The sequence below is a fragment of the Pinus tabuliformis genome, chromosome 2_2 (genome assembly GCF_031772625.1).
Source record: "Pinus tabuliformis cultivar Carrire ecotype Pingquan chromosome 2_2, CPIR1, whole genome shotgun sequence".
NCBI lineage: Eukaryota > Viridiplantae > Streptophyta > Pinopsida > Pinales > Pinaceae > Pinus > Pinus tabuliformis.
The window spans coordinates 1,150,702,055-1,150,719,678 of NC_142300.1; the positions used below are offsets into that span (position 1 = coordinate 1,150,702,055).

Consider the following 17,624-nt stretch of genomic DNA (forward strand, 5'->3'; position numbering starts at 1 on the left):
TGATTATCGAGAACATTTGGTTTTCCTCTTATGTTGCTTTTCTTCTAACCGAGATCACTGTATATAAATTGGGTTATGGTATGATTTTAAGTCCCATATATGCTCTCAAATCTTAACTTCATTTATCCTTTCTATTAAGTTTTGTGAATAAATAACATTGTAACATAGTGAACAAATAACATAGTGACATTAGCTAAAAGCCCTACACAAACTATATTTTGCTATTTATTGCCATTATTTTTTTCTTTTAAGCTTTGTGAACAAATAACATAATGAAATGATATTTTAATGGCCAAGAGACTAAAAATAGTCTATAAGACCATTAGTTCCATGTTTTAAGCCTTTTACCATTCAATCATTTTTTTATTCTATTTAAATTGATAATGCACTGACCAACTTTACAACAAAATTGATAATGCACTGACCAACCTTACAACAAAATAACGACATAGTAAAAGCCTGTATTACCGAAATCGACACGTGATTAACTTAAATACTTATTTAAAAAAAACAAAAAAAACCGCATTTTGCTATTTATTGTCACCGCTTTTGGCAGCGGAGCCATTTTTTCCAACTCACGGAATCTCACCCTTTAAAACTATTTTTTTCGCAGCGGCCCTATCTTTTTTATTAAAATCTAGTTCCTTCCGTTCCCAAAATTTTGGAGAAAGCACTGAGTCAGATTTTTATAGATTATTCTTCCATCGGCTTTTTATAGATCAATCTAGCTCATTTCATTTTACACCTTAGAGTCACAGACACAAATAAAAGATCTCCTATGAAATTAGACACAATAATATGTATGGTATGAGCGTGTGAAAATTTTAAACTCGGATTGTTGCCGACTGGCGATGTACAATTCCTATCCTGAGACTACCGCGGAAAGCTCCATTACACTGAGAAGTTCAAGTGGGCTTATCAGAAGAGGCGTGGATGGCCACGATCACGATCACTTCCTGCGAGATGAACTACCTGGTTTTTCGTTACCTCCATGAATCAGGTGAGAGTTTGTGTTCAATCCATTCCTGTGAAACCATTTTATTTTATATGAACTTCGCATGTAAAATCATTCTTCAAGACAATTGTTTGAAGCTTTCCATGTAAGCGCCAAAGCTTTCGAAATTTAGGGTCATGACAGACTTATTATGCTTCTTACGCTTCTCTGTAAGGCTCGAAGCCTTGCCACACTGGTGAAAGAGTTGTGTATATTATGTAACCAGAAATTCTTTGTAGCTTAACGTGGAAGTGGAGGACTTGAGCGAATTCGAAGTGTAAATCTCAGCAAAGACGTAAATCTGTCTGAAACCCTAAGCGGAATGGAATGTATTATATCGTTGTTAGAATCCTAGAAGGAAAAATTCGCAGTTCCGCAGCATTGGTTGAAACCCTCGCGTGCTAAATATATTGAGTCGACCTTGAGTACAATTGAGGCGAGTGTAATATTATCAAAATCGCTTTAAACTTTTCATCAAACATTTCACCAAGGAAACCCCTTCTTAGATTGATCGAAACCCTATAAAGAGTTATATATTTGAAAATATTGGTCGGTACCAATGTTGAAAACTTGGCTGGGGTAACCAGGTCAGAGTACTGTCGGATTTGCAAAAAGTTTGTCGAAAACTTGGTCAATAAAAAATTTACAGCGTACGCAAAATTCACCCTAAAGAATATCGTACTCTCCTATTTTGCAAGAAATTTGTCAAAACCTTGCACATTTTTATTTTTTTATTTTTTTATTTTTTATTTTTTTTAAATCTTGTACACAGAATTTCACCCAAAATTTTTTACCAGGTTTTTGTGGAGTCAAATTGTCTGAGTCTGAACGGCAACTTTGCGAGTTATCGTTGAGTTCTCAAAACCAAAACTGGTTGTCGAGTTTTTGCCGAGTCAAACTTTCTGAGTCCGTACTCGAAATCAGACTCAGGAGTTGTTGTTGACTGTTTCTCAAGTTTTTTTTTCCATGTTTTTGACTTGGCCCACTTCTGACAGTGTGTAGGGTATGATCATTGAGTCCAAGTGATGCCTGGTGAGTTTTAGCAATATGATTGGGGCCCTGGTAACAGTTTGCACTCTGGAAACTCTTCTACGACTAGCACAAAAACAGGGCAATGTGAAATGGGGTCAAGCCTTCTAACGGTGTTCGTTTAAAACTTTATTCCTTATCCATGAGTATGATTCTCTCGTGGGCTGTGTAATTTTGCTCCAGAGTGGCCGGATATCATGATGTTACATAACTGTTTCAATCTTCTGTTGTAGTATTGATTGCACCAAGAGTAATGCTAAAAAAGGTCTGACATAAAAACCTGCTGACATGACACAGTCACACAAGCATAGATCCATCTTAGCACAGGATTCATTCAGTGCTGAGAGATTTGTAGGTGGAGTTTTTCTCTCCCCTGGTGTGCAATAGATCTGGAGTTGAGATGGATCAATGCTAGTAAAATATATCCCTCTGGGTGGATTGATTGAAATTATTCTTGAGAGATATTTGTATCACTCAAAATATTTAATCAGTCTTGGTAACAGTTTATGCATTGTGGAAACTTCTCAAAGAGTAGCAGGGAAAAAGGGCAATATAGAATTGGTTCAAATTTTGGGTAAGTTTGGATCAAAGAAAATCTGTGTTAAAAGAAGTTTTTGACATAAAGGGATGAGATTCTGAAACAGCTGACAGATCCCTTCAACTTTCAACAGATGAGTGGATGGAGAAAGCAAATTACATAAAATTGAGCCCTCCTAGGCTGCTGATGGTAAGAAATCAGTAATCTGTGGTCAAAGATCAGTTCTCTGAAGCTGTTCGTTTTCAATTTTTGTATGATTTTCCTTGAGAGTGTTTTCTGAGGGTTTCTTTGTTTTGTTAGTTGGAAGGGCAATCCAATTTTCTTTCGTATTTAGTGGGTTAGGTGAGTCAAACAAGGGTTGGAACTTTAGTTATGTTCTTTTCTTGGTCCTAGGCAAATAAAGGAGAAGGGAGAGAACAAACTGATAGTGGGGATGCCTAGATGAGCTTGACATGGCAAAGACGTCCTTTGATCTTTTTGGGACTTTAATTGGCACAGTGGGAAAATGGGGTCATCCTTGGTGCCAAATGTTGTTGTCCTTGGGCATCCACAATTTCTTGTGATGCTTGTGAATGCAAGGGATGTGTTCTTCCATAACATAGAAAAAATCCATAGGCATAACTAAGGATTTGGGTTGAGTAATATTCTTTGAAATTATCAAGAATTATCCGATGTGTGATTTCTTCTTTATCTTCAACATAAGACCCAACAAGAGTTCAAATGTAGGATGGGTTAGAAACTTGGGAGGTTTGATTAACTACCATTAAAGTCTATTTTAAGAACAACAGTAAGATAAAATAAAATATTTTTATCAATGTCCAACAAATGACCAGAAAAGTAGGTCAATGGGATTGAAGAAGAATGCAATTAGTATGAATACAATGTGGGAGTGCAAGCACAACTCGTAGAAAATATTGATAATGCTGGAAACAACATAAAGAATGAAAGAAACAAATGGTAGTGCTGCCATGACATGCATATAAAATACTGTGTCATGATAGAAAATAATCAATAGTCAGCCAAGAAGACTACGTGAGATAGGAAGATCTGGCAATGGAGCTAAAGATGTCAAGGGCTTCTGAGTTTGATGATCAATGGTGAGGGAGGTGAATTGGGCATTGGCTTGCCGTTGAAGTCCCATGGAACTAGTGGTGGGCTCAGTTGTTTATCTTGAGGGGGGGATGTAGGAGTGAGGGATACTCCTAGCATCCAAGGTCGAAAGAAAGAAACTTTGAATAAATCTTTGGTTGCTCTTGTGGAATTGGGAGGTAAATGGATGTGCTAGTGGTGCCTTGCTTTAGGGGTGTCTAGAGCTAGTCCCTTTGGTGCTCTAAGGACATGTGAATTGATGTACACTAAACTAGTCTTGATGATATCCATTGATCCCCTGGTGGGAATGTTGATAAGAGACTCAAAATATTACCCATTTGTTATCTAGTGCACCTTGAACTTCTACTCGTCGCTTGTGGTTTTGATTTGGTAGATTCACATGAGAGTATGAGGTGATCATCCTAGTGATCCCAAGGTGGGGCATGGTGTGTAGGGATTGAGATTTGTGGTTGCAAATCTCTTTGATGAGGAGGGCTAAGAATTGTTGGTCCTAGTACTTGAAGAAAGTAGAGAGGGAGCTCCTTGAATCTTGATATACACAGTGGTATTGTCCTTTGATCTCATAGTATAGGGGCACCTAAAAATTAGGTGTGTCTTTGGCTCTTGTAGGTGGCACATTTAGCAGATCCTATTCAATCGTGCTATATGGTGGTTAATCTCCATTTGGAGGCTGTGAGAACCAACTTGGAATTGTCCTAGCGATATCCTAGGTGAATGCATCCACTCTTTGTGTGGGTAAGGGGGTGGACTTGGAGCCCCAAAAAGTGCTCTAGGTAGAAGGACATCTTTGAGCCCAGGCAATTTGTAGATATCCTTTTTGATATTATGATTCTATAACTATTGAGTCAACAAGAGATGGTTTGGTGCATCGAAGGAGAATCTGAAAAGGGGAAGGCGCTTTGGGGAGATAATTAGTGACTAGAGAAGCCAAGATGCTTTTGAGAACCGACCTTGAGCACAACTTGGGGGGTAGGGGGTTTCAAGCTGAGGGCCTCTAATGAGAGCAAAGAGCATGATGGGGGTACCTTTGTGTATTGGTGGCAGTCTTTGAAAGACTTGACTCTATGAAGGAAAGAGACTACACGGGAAATGACCTCGAGGCAAAATGTAGAAAATTAATGATTTGCACCCTAAATCCAGTTTACAATTTTGCATGTGTTCATTTGACCCGACCCACATGTTTTGTCATGCTGATATAAATTTGTTAAGTTTAGGTATGTTCTATGCTTAGAGCAATTTATTTTAATTTTCACAGGGAGCTCGATATCTTTTCTAGATTAGCAATCACATCAGCATTAAAGTAAACTGTAGATAGAACATAAACATAAATCGTAGAAGACAAGCCAAGACAAAAGGACACAAGATGTGGCGCTAGCCAAGGACAAACCCTAATGTGGGGAAACCCTTGATCAATTCTTTTTATATGTTCTTTAATAGTTTAGCAGAGAGAGAGAGAGATAATACATTTACAACAGAAGTCAACACTTTGACTTATTTAGATGAGAGCATAGATCATCTCTAAGAAGATGATGCATGAGATCGGTTGAAGACATGCTGCTTAAACTGATTCTCCAAGGTGACTGCTTCACTTACCATCATGCTGCACGTCACTGCGCGGCACCATGCTGCACCCATCATCACAATGCTGCATCTTATCATGCTTGATCAATCATGACAGTGCCCATCACTGTATTGCATCATGTACCATCATGTGCTATTGTTGCACCTTGTTTTGCCAACATGTGCTTGCTGCACCTTGCTTACCACACTGCTGTCCCAATTGCTATTGCAGCACCATGTCTTACTGCTGTCCCAATTGCTATTGCAGCACTATGTCTTGCCGCCGTCCCAATTGCTATTGCAGCACTATGTCTTGCTGCTGTCCCAATTGCTATTGCAACACTATGTCTTGCTGCTGTCCCAATTGCTATTGCAACACCATGTCTTGCTGTTGTCTCATTGAGCTGCATCTTTCATACTGCTGTTCTTCACCTTTTAGTCGTTGTGACCATGATGACTGGTTAGGGCACCAAACACTATTGTAACAGTCCTTCAATAGTCAACAAAACAACCCTAAAATCTGTGGTCCTCCTTGTGTAGGTGTTCTCCACTTTGTTGAAGGTGTAAGGGACAAGATAGCCCTCAAATCTGCCTACGCTACCTTGGCTGTGGTGGTATGGCCTATGGCCTACCACACAACAATCCTGTAGGTTTACGACAACCTTCACAAGGGTTTATCCCATACAAAATAGCCCTTAAACAATTGCAGTTTAACCTCCAGCCCTGTGGCCTTCTTTGCTCATCAACTAGCCCTTCAACGCATTAGAAACAACCCTTAAACATGCCCTAGAACAGTTTGCTGTACCTCAACAACTCGCCCTCCCCTTTAGGAATGCCCACGCTGTCCTTGAGCTGTCTCTTCTTGCTACTGCTAGGGCATTTCTCTTTGCGGCTAGGGTTCTTTAAGGCCTCCAGATGACAGCGGATCTTGCTACATATAGAAGCTCTCCTAAACAGTGGTAGATCTCCCTTCTTTGTTGTGGTTAGGGCATTCTTTAGGCAGCGTATAAGGGCAGGTTTGGGCAGCATATAGGAGCCTCTTTAGGTTGTGTATTTTATTGCGGCCAGATCTCCTTCATGACTGTGTTTTAGGCTTCCTCTAGACAGCGTATAGCTAGGGCATCACTATCATCTTCATGTCTGTGTTTTAGACCTTTCTTTGGACAACGTATGGCTAGAGGATTATTATAACAGCGGCTAGGGCATCCTTCTTGACCTGCGATTAGGGCTTCATCCTCTTAGATTTCTCTTGCCACTAAAACCCAAAACAAGTGGAGAGAAATCAAGAGTGAAGTGTGTGTCTAAATGACTATCAAGTCATCTCCTTTTATACTAAAATGTTGAGCACATGAGGGGTTTATTTGGTTGCTGGCCGACCTTGACGAATTGTCTTATAACACAAATAAATTCATAACTCCATGAATACTTATCGGAATCTGATGATATTTAGATCAATCCTACACCTCTCGATGAGAGGGATCCAAGAAAAATATCAGCTGCGATAAATAAGATGACCCACATGGAGTTTGGCCCTAGTTGCCAATTTTAACACTCCTTCTCAACTAGGGAGAACTCCATCTGCTGATCCATATGTCCGACTGTACTATCTCTGCCATCAGTGCCCTGCATTGCTCTGCTCTGCTCTGTTGAACCATGAAGAAGAAGAATTGATCTCTGCTCTGTTGAACCATGAAGAAGAAGAATTGATCGAGAATGTCTCATTCCATTCTCTACTGACCCGAAGTTAATTTTATTGATCCTAGATCAATATCACAAGAGAGTGTCTCAAACCACTCATACTGATCCCAGATTAGTTTCATTGATCCCAAATCAATGGAGGTCATCCTAGCGTAGGGAGTACAGTAGATACAACGATGTGTCCATTGATAGTACTACTAATGGTCCATAACTCCATTTCCCTAATCATTGATAAGATGAGAGGTACTTCCCATGAGTCCCAGACTGCATGGGTAGGATGCCTCGACAAGAGAACTAATCAATGTTCCACCAAGACTCTGGTGCGGGGAGACGCACAGGGGGGACGTGTGGGAGTACCCTCAAATTTTAGGGAAATTTCGGGGGTGCAGGGAGTCGTCGAGGTATATATATATATATATATAAAATTCAAGTTCATATTCATTGTTCACTGTTCAATAATGAAAGCATAAAAATATTAAATAGACAATTGAATTTTGAATCATTGATCCATCCTCATCATTCATTTTGATACATACATCATTCATATGACATACTCAAGTGACAAGTCTCATTATTGAATTAATTATTATTCATACATACCATGAGATTCGAAAAACAAAAATAAAAATCAATAATAAAATATTCAAATACATTGATCGATATCATTCATCATTCATTGATTCAATGGTTCATCAGTCTACAATCTACATTGATTTAAAAATTAAATTCATCATTCATCATTCTAGAATCTAAATTGAAAGCAAAACATACTAGTATATACTATATACTATATTTTCAAAGTTTGAACACTAAATTTATATAACTCAAAGTTTCAAAGTTCAAACTCAAAAATAGTTAAGAGTGAAGAGTCAAGTCAAAAATGAAAAATGGATAGTGAGCATTGAAAATAAAATGATAAATCAGCATCAAGGACTCAATCTCAATGATTGGTCCTCTACATCTATCTGCTGCATGAAGTCATCAGGACCATCAATGGGAATGTCAGTATCCGAGTCAGAGTCACTCTCTTGAGTAACCAATGAAACTCCAACCAAACCATGTCGCAGCTCATCTGGTCCATCCTCGTCATCTATTTGTGCACTATCCTCTGGATCCACATCCCATCGTGTTGCCGGTCCCTTCCGATACTCTGGTGTCTTCCTATGTGCAAGACGTAGAGAACTGTGCACTACAACTAGCTTCTCTGCTCTCCTAGAGGAAAGTCTATTCCTCTTGATAGAGTGGATGAAGCTATATGTGGACCAATTCCTCTCTGCTGCAGAGGAACTAGCAATCTGAGACAATAAGCGAATAGCAAGGTGTTGGATCTCTGGAGCATCATCCCCATGCATGGTCCACCAACCAATGTGGTCAGTCTGGCATAAATCATTGCGATCTTCCCTTGCATCATGCTTGTTGAAGGGACCACTGAGACTTGCAAATTGCATCCACTGTCTCCTAATTGTTCTCCCTTCTTCTGAACTATACATCTTTGTAATGGCAGCTCAAAAATCCTTTTTGACCTCTGGATCTTCAGTGGGAAGAATTCTACCAGTCCTTGCCACATACCATTTTGGGTTGAGTGCATATGCTGCCATGTGCAAAGGTGTATTCATTCGATCCCACCTACGCTGTATAATGGGTCGAATTTGCGTTGTATAGAACTCTAAGGAAGGATCTTTCTCACGAATGGCCACCCTTACTTGATCCAACATAGTATCAAAAGTGTCATATATTTCTCCAAGAGTAGGAGAATCTGTGTCAGTGTAGTGAATGACCTCAACTACAGGACGTAAAAGTGACACCAAATAACCACAATCTGTCCACCAAACATTATCCAATATCTGAATCGTGATTTTCTTTCCTTCCTCTGTCTTGGATTTTGCCCATCTGTTCCAATCTGGAGTTACAACCATGGCCTGCAATGCTGACTGCACCTCCAACATCCTCTCTAATGGGGTAACCAGGTCAGAGTACTGTCGAATTTGCAAAAAGTTTGTCGAAAACTTGGTCAATAAAAAATTTACAGCGTACACAAAATTCACCCTAAAGAATATCGTACTCTCCTATTTTGCAAGAAATTTGTCAAAACCTTGCTTTTTTTTGTTTTGTTTTAAATGTACACAGAATTTCACCCAAAATTTTTTACCAGGTTTTTGTGGAGTCAAATTTTCTGAGTCTGAACGGCAACTTTGCGAGTTATCTTGAGTTCTCAAAACCAAAACTGGTTGTCGAGTTTTTTCCGAGTCAAACTTTCTGAGTCCGTACTCGAAATCAGACTCAGGAGTTGTTGTTGACTGTTTCTCAAGTTTCTTTTCCATGTTTTTGACTTGGCCCACTTCTGACAGTTAGTAGGGTATGATCATTGAGTCCAAGTGATGCCTGGTGAGTTTTAGCAATATGATTGGGGCCCTGGTAACAGTTTGCACTCTGGAAACTCTTCTACGACTAGCACAAAAACAGGGCAATGTGAAATGGGGTCAAGCCTTCTAACAGTGTTCGTTTAAAACTTTATTCCTTATACATGAGTATGATTCTCTCGTGGGCTGTGTAATTTTGCTCCAGAGTGGCTGGATATCATGATGTTACATAACTGTTTCAATCTTCTGTTGTAGTATTGATTGCACCAAGAGTAATGCTAAAAAAGGTCTGACATAAAAAACTGCTGACATGACACAGTCACACAAGCATAGATCTATCTTAGCACAGGATTCATTCAGTGCTGAGAGATTTGTAGGTGGAGTTTTTCTCTCCCCTGGCGTGCAATAGATTTGGAGTTGAGATGGATCAATGCTAGTAAAATATATCCCTCTGGGTGGATTGATTGAAATTATTCTTGAGAGATATTTGTATCACTCAAAATATTTATTCAGCCTTGGTAACAGTTTATGCATTGTGGAAACTTCTCAAAGAGTAGCAGGGAAAAAGGGCAATATAGAATTGGTTCAAATTTTGGGTAAGTTTGGATCAAAGAAAATCTGTGTTACAAGAAGTTTTTGGCATAAAGGGATGATATTCTGAAACAGCTGACAGATCCCTTCAACTTTCAACAGACGAGTCACGAGTGGATGGAGAAAGCAAATTACATAAAGTTGAGGCCTCCTAGGCTGCTGATGGTAAGATATCAGTAATCTGTGGTCAAAGATCAGTTCTCTGAAGCTGTTCGTTTTCAATTTTTGTATGATTTTCCTTGAGAGTTTTTTTCTGAGGGTTTCTTTGTTTTGTTAGTTGGAAGGGCAATCCAATTTTCTTTCGTATTTAGTGGGTTAGGTGAGTCAAACAAGGGTTGGAACTTTAGTTATGTTCTTTTCTTGGTCCTAGGCAAAGAAAGGAGAAGGGAGAGAACAAACTGACAGTGGGGATGCCTAGATGAGCTTGACATGGCAAAGACGTCCTTTGACCTTTCTGGGACTTTAATTGGCACAGTGGGAAAATGGGGTCATCCTTGGTGCCAAATGTTGTTGTCCTTGGGCATCCACAATTTCTTGTGATGCTTGTGAATGCAAGGGATGTGTTCTTCCATAACATAGAAAAAATCCATAGGCATAACCAAGGATTTGGGTTGAGTAATATTCTTTGAAATTTTCAAGAATTATCCAATGTGTGATTTCTTCTTTATCTTCAACATAAGACCCAACAAGAGTTCAAATGTAGGATGGGTTAGAAACTTGGGAGGTTTGATTAACTACCATTAAAGTCTATTTTAAGAACAATAGTAAGATAAAATAAAATAATTTTATCAATGTCCAACAAATGACCAGAAAAGTAGGTCAATGGCATTGAAGAAGAATGCAATTAGTATGAATACAATGTGGGAGTGCAAGCACAACTCGTAGAAAATATTGAGAATGCTGGAAATAACATAAAGAAGGAAAGAAACAAATGGTAGTGCTGCCATGACATGCATATAAAATACCGTGTCATGATACAAAATAATCAATAGCCAGCCAAGAAGACAATGTGAGATAGGAAGATCTGGCAATGGAGCTAAAGAAGTCAAGGGCTTCTGAGTTTGATGATCAATGGTGAGGGAGGTGAATTGGGCATTGCCTTGCTGTTGAAGTCCCATGGAACTAGTGGTGGGCTCAGTTGTTTATCTTGAGGGTGGGGGGGGATGTAGGAGTGAGGGATACTCCTAGCATCCAAGGTTGAAAGAAAGAAACTTTGAATAAATCTTTGGTTGCTCTTGTGGAAATGGGAGGTAAATGGATGTGCTAGTGGTGCCTTGCTTTAGGGGTGTCTAGAGCTAGTCCTTTTGGTGCTCTAAGGACATGTGAATTGATGTACACTAAACTAGTCTTGATGATATCCATTGATCCCCTGGTGGGAATGTTGATAAGAGACTCAAAATATTACCCATTTGTTATCTAGTGCACCTTGAACTTCTCCTCGTCGCTTGTGGTTTTGATTTGGTAGATCCACATGAGAGTATGAGGTGATCGTCCTAGTGATCCCAAGGTGGGGCATGGTGTGTATGGACTGAGATTTGTGGTTGCAAATCTCTTTGATGAGGAGGGCTAAGAATTGTTGGTCCTAGTACCTGAAGAAAGTAGAGAGGGAGCTCCTTGAATCTTGATATACACAGTGGTATTGTCCTTTGATCTCATAGTATAGGGGCACCTAAAAATTAGGTGTGTCTTTGGCTCTTGTAAGTGGCACATTTAGCAGATCCTATTCAATTGTGCTATATGGTGGTCAATCTCCATTTGGAGGCTGTGAGAACCAACTTGGAATTGTCCTAGCGATATCCTAAGTGCATGCATCCACTCTTTGTGTGGGTAAGGGGGGTGGACTTGGAGCTCCAAAAAGTGTTTTAGGTAGAAGGACATCTTTGAGCCTAGGCAATTTGTAGATATCCTTTTTGATATCACGATTCTATAACTATTGAGTCAACAAGAGATGGTTTGGTGTATCGAAGGAGAATTTGAAAAGGGGAAGGCGCTTTGGGGAGATAATTAGTGACTAGAGAAGCCAAGATGCTTTTGAGAACCAACCTTGAGCACAACTTGGGGGGTAGGGGGTTTCACGCTGAGGGCCTCTAATGAGAGCAAAGAGCATTATGGGGGTACCTTTGTCTACTGGTGGCAGTCTTTGAAAGACTTGACTCTATGAAGGAAAGAGACTAGATAGGAAATGACCTCGAGGCAAAATGTAGAAAATTAATGATTTGCACCCTAAATCCAGTTTACAATTTTGCATGTGTTCATTTGACCCAACCCACATGTTTTGTCACGCTGATATAAATTTGTTAAGTTTAGGTATGTTCTATGCTTAGAGCAATTTATTTTAATTTTCACAGTTAGCTCAATATCTTTTCCAGATTAGCAATCACATCAGCATTCATGTAAACTGTAGATAGAACATAAACATAAATCGCAGAAGACAAGCCAAGACAAGAGGACACAAGATGTGGCGCTAGCCAAGGACAAACCCCAATGTGGGGAAACCCTTGATCAATTCTTCTTATATGTTCTTTAATAGTTCAACAGAGAGAGAGAGAGATAGTACATTTACAACAGAAGTCAACACTTTGACTTATCTAGATAAGAGCATAGATCATCTCTAAGAGGATGATACATGAGATCGGTTGAAGACATGCTGCTTCAACTGATTCTCCAAGGTGACACCTTCACCTATCATTGTGCTGCATCTCGTCATCATGCTGCACCTCACCGCGCCGCACCATGCTGCACCCATCATCACAATGCTGCATCTTATCATGCTTCATCAATCATGACAGTACCCATCACTGTATTGCATCATGTACCATCATGTGCCATTGCTGCACCTTGTTTTGCCACCATGTGCTTGCTGCACCTTGCTTACCATACTGCTGTCCCAATTGCTATTGCAGCACCATGTCTTGCTGTTGTCCCAATTGCTATTGCAGCACTATGTCTTGCTGCTGTCCCAATTGCTATTGCAGCACTATGTCTTGCTGCTGTCCCAATTGCTATTGCAACACCATGTCTTGCTGCTGTCTCATTGAGCGGCATTACTGCCGTCCCAATTGCTATTGCAGCACTATGTCTTGTTGCTGTCCCAATTGCTATTGCAACACCATGTCTTGCTGTTGTCTCGTTGAGCTACATCTTTCATATTGCTGTTCTTCACCTTTTAGTTGCTGTGACCATGATGACTGGTTAGGGCACCAAACACTGTTGTAACAGTCCTTCAATAGTCAACAAAACAACCCTAAAATCTGCGGTCCTCCTTGTGTAGGTGTTCTCCACTTCGTTGAAGGTGTAGGGCACAAGATAGCCCTCAAATCTGCCTACGCTACCCTTGGCTGTGGTGGTATGGCCTATGGCCTACCACACAACAATCTTGTAGGTTTACGACAACCTTCACAAGGGTTTATCCCACACAAAATAGCCCTTAAACAATTGCGGTTTAACCTCCAGCACTGCAGCCTTCTTTGCTCATCAACTAGCCCTTCAACGCATTAGAAACAACCCTTAAACATGCCCTAGAACAGTCTACTGTACCTCAGCAACTCGGCCTCCCCTTTAGGAATGCCCATGCTGTCCTTAAGCTGTCTCTTCTTGCTGTTGCTAGGGCATTTCTCTTTGTTGCGGCTAGGTCTACTAGACTTGCGGCTAGGGTTCTTTAAGGCCTCCACATGACAGCGGATCTTGCTGCATATAGAAGCTCTCCTAAACAGTGGTAGATCTCCCTTCTTTGCTGTGGTTAGGGCATTCTTTAGGCAGCGTATAAGGGCAGGTTTGGGCAGCATATAGGAGCCTCTTTAGGCTGTGTATTTTACTGTGGCCAGATCTCCTTCATGATTGCGTTTTAGGCTTCCTCTGGACAGCGTATAGCTAGGGCATCATTATCATCTTCATGTCTGCATTTTAGACCTTTCTTTGGACAGCGTATGGCTAGGGCATTATTATAACAGCGGCTAGGGCATCCTTCTTGACCTACGATTATGGCTTCATCCTCTTAGATTTCTCTTGCCCCTAAAACCCAAAACAAGTGGAGAGAAATCAAGAGTGAAGTGTGTGTCTAAATGACTATCAAGTCATCTCCTTTTATACTAAAACGTTGAGCACATGAGGGGTTTATTTGGTCGCTGGCCGACCTTGACGAATTGTCTTATAACACAAATAAATTCATAACTCCATGAATACTTATCGAAATCAGATGATCTTTAGATCAATCCTACACCTCTCAATGAGAGGGATCCAAGAAAAATATCAGCTGCCATAAATAAGATGACCCACATGGAGTTTGGCCCTAGTTGCCAATTTTAACACTCCCTCTTAACTGGGGAGAACTCCATCTGCTGATCCATATGTCCAACTGTACTATCTCTACCATCAGTGCCCTGCACTGCTCTGCTCTACTGAACCATGAAGAAGAAGAATTGATCGAGAATGTCTCATACCATTCTCTACTGACCTGAAGTTAATTTTATTGATCCTAGATCAATATCACAAGAGAGTGTCTCAAACCACTCATACTGATCCCAGATCAGTTCCATTGATCCCAAATCAATGGAGGTCATCCTAGCATAGGGAGTACAGTAGATACAATGATGTGTCCATCGATAGTACTACTAATGGTCCATAACTCCATTTCCCTACTCATTGATCAGATGAGAGGTAATTCCCATGAGTCCCAAACTGCAAGGGTAGGATGCCTCGACAGGAGAACTAATCATCCTGTCTCACAGGAAAACTAATCATCCTGTCCCAAAGTCGCCACGAAAGAACTAATCATCCCGGCACACAGGAGAACTAATCATCTTGTTTTACAGTCGCAACGGGAGAACTAATCATCTTGGCCCACAGGAGAACTAATCATCCCGTTTCACAGTCGCCACGAGGTATCACAGGGGAAGGTTGAATCTGTCACCCTGTACATAACGCGCCACTAAGGGAGGGTGAGTCGCCCTGTGGTCGTATGTCGCTCGAAGAAGTACCCTGCACCCCCCTGGAGCTCCCAGAGCTCAATGTTTGCATCATACATGACCCTCATAAGAGGGTCTCTGAACGACACCAAGTCGTTTTCGGAAAGTCTAGAATTTGACCTTTCCTAGGGGCTTCGTAAAAAATGTCGGCGACTTGTACATTAGTCTCAATGTGATTTGAGGCTCGTCGCTCATTGACGTACCATATCCCTGATAAGGTAGTATCTCATGTCTATCTGCGAGAGCAATCATAGAATACGGGATTCCTCAACAATCGAATCCCCCCTGGTTGTCATAGAGAATCACAGTGGTATTCATCATGTGTACAAACAACTCACTGAAGAGCTTCCACAACCAGGCAACTTCACACGAGATCATACTTGTAGCTATGTATTCGGTCTCGGCGGTGCTTATAGCAACCCACTTTCACTTCCTACTCATCCATGATGTCGAAGCAAAATCCAAAAAGAACCAGCACTCAGAAGTGCTTTTGCGATCCTCCACACTGCCTGCCATTCAACATTCGAATAATCATGCAGCTTCACATTTCTGGCAGTGTATCTCAATTCATGAGAGATTGTGCCCCAAAGATATCTCAGAAGATTCTTGGCACCAATCTAGTGAGGCTCAACCAAATATGACCTCACCATGCTAATTGCAAAACATATGTCCGGACAGAAGTTCACTAAGAACATCAATGCAAATGAGTATATGAAACTTAGAGGCATTTCCCAAATCTGGTCCAGCATCATGACCATATAACTTCTGAAAGTTAAGATCCTCGAGGTAGTCACGGGCTTGCAGTTTACCATTCCACATTCGGAATCCAACTTTGTCTTACTTACGCAAATGAGAGGGTCTGCACCTGTCAGAAATAGATCGTTCTTAGAAGGTATCAGTATGAGAGGTCTATCATCCACAACCTTCGAGCAATGGTTTGGATTGGTTTCACTCCTAGTGAATCTCAGCTTCATCATACATCTATCAATCCTCTCATACTATGCCTGGGGTGTTTTGCTTCAAGCCATAGAGGGCTTTCTTCCACCTGCATACATGAGATTCCCGATCATGAATCTCAAATTCCTCGGTTTGTTCCAAACCTGTGGACCTGTTACATGAGGGCAATGGTCCCCTTGTAAGATTTTCCTTCGGTACGTCTCGGACATGTACCTTCATGCTTTTCTTGAATTCAGGCATCCCTGTCACCATCTAACTCACATCGGGTAGGGCCCCATAATAAGTAGACCTCTGGTGTTATAGATAAGGTATGTCAATTGACATGATCCCCAATGGACCATCCTACAACTTGATACAAATTGCCAACCTTGAACCCATGAGAAAAAGCATCTTTGAAAATTCTATTTTCAAACACGTACCTTTCCATAGATGAATGCCACCCTGAAACCTTTGACTTCCATTGCCAAAATGGACACCAAGTTCTTCTTGCGATCAGGTACATAAAAGAGATTCTGTAAATGAATTGAGTTACCCTCATTCAATTGAGGGGTAACATTTCCTACACCCTTTCCGGGATAGGTGGCATCGGCTCCAAGTATAATCCCTACACCCTTTCCGGGATAGGTGGCATCGGCTCCAAGTATAATCCCACGACTGTTTCCATCTCTTACCAAATTTGAGAGAGCATCCTTCTATCCGATGAAGTGCCTTGAAGTACTATAATCAATAAGCCAGATTCCCATAGAATCTGGACGAGAGTGCCAATACAAGATAACTTTATCAGAAACAAAATTTGTTCTTCATACTTGAGGTTACTTGCTTTCTCTGAAGAGTTGGCATTTTCCTTGATGACTTGCATTACCTGTCATTCCTCAGATCATGAAGATGTCCTTGGAATGATTGTTATCATCATCAAGTGATGTGTTCTTGCCATTTAGACACTCCTTCGCATAATGGTTGAACTTATTGCAAACAAGGCATCTGTCTTTCTTTTCACCCTTAGATCCAGACTTCCCATTGAAGTGATCTTTAGGCCATCAGTAACTTCCGTAGCACCATTCTGATAATATTCTCTGCTTTGACTTCACCCTTGGTGAATTTGAAGAGGGATGAGGAATCCGTTGATCCTTTTGTCATTTCCCAACTGTCTTCGGTGATTGCTCTTTCACTCTTGCTTGGGCTTAGTCTTCACCTCAGCTCTGATACTATGTTAAGTTTAGGTATGTTCTATGATTAGAGCAATTTATTTTAATTTTCACAGTTAGCTCAATATCTTTTCCAAATTAGCAATCACATTAACATTAAAGTAAACTACAGATAGAACATAAACATAAATCGCAGAAGACAAGCCAAGACAAGAGGACACAAGATGTGGTGCTAGCCAGGGACAAACCCCAATGTGTGGAAACCCTTGATCAATTCTTCTTATATGTTCTTTAATAGTTCTTTAATACGTTGTCTTAATGGAGATAAAATGCCCTAGCCGCATTCCAATCTAGGAGCTCAAGTTGCTGTCCAAGCATGCCCTAATCAATTGTCAAGGAAGGGCTAATGCTGCCCTATAGTCAGTCCTAATGAGAGGTTCAATACTGCCCTAGCTGCAGTCATGAGGAGGTTCAATACTGCCCTAGCCGCAGTCCTAAAGAGGGTGGTTTAAGCCGCAGTCCAAGAGAGGAGAAACCTGCCCTATACGCTGCCCTAACCTACCCTATACGCTGCCCTAGCCTGCTCCTAAATGCTGCCCTAGCCTGTCCCAACTCGTTGTCTAAAAGAATGCCCTAACAACAGTCTACAAAGGCTACTTAGCTGCAACAAGAAGGGAG

The 17,624-nt window shown here is 40.8% G+C and overlaps 1 pseudogene across 1 annotated transcript in view; it reads left to right on the plus strand.

The window, feature by feature from the left end:
• The first annotated feature begins 595 nt into the window (after positions 1 to 595).
• The window catches only part of LOC149197478 (WD40 repeat-containing protein HOS15-like), a 281,562-nt pseudogene continuing 264,533 nt past the window's right edge, over positions 596 to 17,624 (plus strand). Inside the window, exon 1 of the transcript XR_016254768.1 lies at positions 596 to 1,000. The product of XR_016254768.1 is annotated as a WD40 repeat-containing protein HOS15-like (transcript). The remainder of the gene's footprint in view (positions 1,001 to 17,624) is intronic.